This window comes from Porites lutea, chromosome 4, assembly GCF_958299795.1.
Source record: "Porites lutea chromosome 4, jaPorLute2.1, whole genome shotgun sequence".
Taxonomy (NCBI): Eukaryota; Metazoa; Cnidaria; class Anthozoa; order Scleractinia; family Poritidae; genus Porites; species Porites lutea.
In genome coordinates, this window is record NC_133204.1 from 9,536,206 (window position 1) to 9,540,331 (window position 4,126).

A 4,126-nucleotide genomic window follows, 5' to 3' on the forward strand; every position below is an offset into this window, starting at 1 on the left:
AATTGCGTGAGGAATATTGGGGTAGGTTTGAGATCTGAGATTGCGCTGTTGTTTATTTCAATCTCATGTTCCCTAATGGTCACCAGGATAGGCTGGGATGGGCGATAGGGTGGCTGGGCTGGGCCATACGTTAACATTTGCTGACTGAAAGTTTTCATTGTCATAAATGCGGTTGCCACTGAGAGAGAAAGAAATACAAAAAAAAGAAGCACGGTAAGGATAGACGTGGCTTTAATTTTCTGAAAAGTGTTTGCATTTAGTACATAAATTTCGGTGGAATTGAAGGATACCGAAAGGCCTCTATTCTTTAACTCGCCTTTAGTTAATGCTACGAAATCGCGCCAAATTGATAGAACTGTGCATCCGTTTTTCAATTGTTTGTTCATCAGAGGAAAATATTTCCCTTTTTTCCCCTGGAATAATCTCCTCTTTTCTGAATGGTTGCAGCACGTTCACATATATTTTGGACACGTTAATTTGTGAACTAGCACAATGTCACAATCTCTCCTAATTAAATCTTAAACTCTTCAAGTAAGTTTCTTTTGCATTTGGAACAAGTGTTTGTAATCACAATTATTGTAAACAGTCAAAAAAAAAAAAAGGGGCGTAAAATCGCTATGGATAAAACAATGGTACCTTTTTTTGTTGGGTTTGACTTAAGGAGTCTTGTCATTGTTATGATAAACTCCTCCATCATCCAATAGTTTTATAACTGAGTAATACGTCGTTAGTCCTAGTATATCCATTCAGCCTTCCTCTTCGTCCACCTTTTTTAAACGTCATAATTGCTCATTCTTTCTAGATCATTAAATGTAACTGGAAGGAAATTGAAACAATAAATTGGGTTTAAATTAATATGATAGAACCGATTGCTAGTATGAACTATTGAAATGTCTAGTACTAAGCCTTTAAACTAAAAATGCACTCAACAATGACAAAACATTGATTGTTTCATAGAAATAGAAAATTTATTTCAGTTTTAGTGAAAATGAAGTTGAGAAAAAAATTCTTTTTGGATGAAAGTTTTACAGAAAAACAATGTGTGCTCCTTTTTCTGTGACAAATTAATAATTTCTCATAACATTTTTTTCGTTGAAAAACATTTATGGTTTTAAATATACTCAATCTGATGTGCGTATAATCTATTGGTTTTAGTTAATACCAAACGCTACTACTCACAAAATTATGTAATTTAATTAGTTATCTGATTTATGTGTGAATGTTTGCGTACATATTGAGAAAAAATAACGACTGTTTTGCCTTTTTATTTCAGATTTCATTTTCAACCCTTTGAGACTTTTTTTCTCATTAAACTCTCATTAAACTTATTTTAACTATTTGTTATTTTAACCAAAGTTACAAAAGAACAATATGCAAATGTATTGTTCAACTGAGATCTACCTTGATTTCGTTTTTCCACGATGACACCATTGATGAATCTCTGTGTAATTTTACATCTGTTAACATTAACTGTAATTACTTCATCAGCTTTATGATATGCCCAGTGAGATTGGGCAGAAACGGGACTGCCCTATGAGAGGTGCCCCTCAAACCCATTCCCAAACTCATAACAAATAGAGACTAAAGATGGTCACTGCCATAGATTATTACAAAGGTAGTGGTTCTTTTATGTTCCACAAGGCAAGGACTAGCATAAAAAATATTTCTTTTTAAAAATCTGACACTTTTTCAATTTTGTACCACTGTCTTGTTTGTCATTTTAACCAAAATTGGATAAGAGTAACAGAAATTCTAAATGTTAAAAGATAAAACTATTTACCATTTTCTGTGTTATCATGAATCTGTTAGCACAAACTTGACTTTACTTAATCAGCTTTACTAGACATCTCTGGAACTCTCTGACCCAATGAGAGATGCCCCCCAAACGATTCCCTCCACTTATTATAGAGACAGACACTAGGGATGCATGGTCATTGTCAGAGATTAATTGCTATAATTACGTAGTTGTTCTGTCATATCCAAGGCATGGAAACGTATAACTCATTTCTATTTAATTTTTACATTTACAGGATTACTAGAATACATTTAGAAATAAAAATCAATACAACTGAAAATTTATGACACTCTTTTGCTGAATCTCTCCTTTTTTTGCCTACCCTTTTTCCTCTTCTAGCGATAAAAGACTAAGTGTTTAATATTAGTTTTCTCGCGGAACTGTTTAAGGAAGTGTTCGCTAAGATTGATTGAATGTAAAACCTTTATTGACGTTGATTTTCTACAAACATATTTTAACGTTATTGGTATGAATCTGATAACTTAAATTAAAGTATTAAAATACCCAAAAAAGAAGTTAAATTCAATTATTAGCAAAAGAACCAAAGAAAATAGTTTCAATTTGCGATTGACCTCACGTAGCAAAACGAGGTTGATATATTAGGTTTCAAGGGTAGAAAACTACCATTGGTTTTCTGAACAAAAGAGGTTTGCAGTTTATTATTCATATATACAAATGTACTAATGATATAATCTGTTAGACTAAATAGTTAACGACAGAGTCTGAATTGACAGTAATACATATTTATTTTATATTTTCAAGGAAAGAAGTAACATCTTAAACTTCATGGAACTCATTAACAAATTATACAAGTGATACTAATTTATAGATAAAGTATTATCATACAAGTATAGTGTACAGTATAGCGGTAAAATACTCCCTTTTTTATACAAATATCTGGTCGAAACTATACATTAGGAATATTCTAAAATTCATGATTAATATTCAGTTCGTTGCCTGAAACACTGTTGCTCTTCCCCTAAGGAAGTGTAATAAACTTTAAGAGAAACTATAAATATAACCGATAAATTTGTAAGTGCTTTTTACTCTTTTTTTCTTTGTTTTGCTGTTTTACTGTGGCATATAGTTTACTTTTAAATAAGTTAGGCTTTATTTAAAACTATTGAAATAGTTATAATTTGTTACAAAATTTTCTCTAATTTAGGTAATTAGGCCTCATATTAGGGGTATTGAAGAGGAGCATATTACCCTCAGCTGTAGATAATCAGTGTTATGTTTTGTGAGAGTACTAGAACTTGTTATTATTCTCTAGTACTTCGTATTACTTGTAACTTTTTATTGTAGTTTTTAGCGGTTTTTAACCTAGTGCATATTTTCTTTTTACATTTTTTTTAGTCAGCAGGACCCCGTTGATAACAGTACTTTGTACAGAATTGTTATCCTGGATAAATATTCGATTATTATTATTATTTTTATTATTAACAAAGTAGCTAGACCTTCTATTTTGAGGCCCTCCATACTAAAATGTGATTATCTTGTAAAGGTTTAAGGCTTGCAAACACACCTTAGTAGATCTCACAACTCATATTTTGTATATGGTTTCTACGTTATTATGAACTGTTCTTGCTATAGAAGAAGGCTACGTATCGACCTTCTTGCTCCCATTAAAATAATTCATATTTTAAGTTATTTTGTGCCAAATATAACAATAATCAAAAAAAAAAATCAAGGTACTTCTTGATTTTTGATTAACAGAACCCAAAGAATTGAATAGGGATAGCTCAAAAATTAGTGTATTTCTGTTCGTTTCCACTTGCCTACCAGGAAGGGTAGTGTCTTTTACCTTTTCGGTTGTCATTGTCTGTATAAATCGATTACATAGAAGTTAGGAATTTGTGACTTGTTAAATGTAGGACCAGCATCATTCTAAGCGACTGCTTTAATGATGTTTTACGGTTCAGTTATCTCACTTCCACATGTTTTAAAAAAACAGTTTCTTGAAATAAATATTAGAAGGAAACTGGCTGTGAGAAAAAGCAACTAAAGCAAAAAATAGAGCTTTCTTGTAAACAATGCAAATGATAGTGTCATGATGCAGATTCATAGCTTTAAGGGTCGTTTTTCAGTATTCTTCGTAAAGCTGATGGTTTTTAATGCCCCTATGGAAAATAACATAATGTCAACCACCATGGCCCACCAATAACAGTTGAAGAGAACAGATACCTCTTTTAATAATGCAGGGAAGTCCTTCCGAACTGTTATCAACAAGTGATAACATTGCCACAAAGTTGCTGGATGACATGGCATAGCTGTGCGAACGTTTTACAAGATGAAGCAAAGAGGATGGATTACATTGCTTTGGTTCTGTGT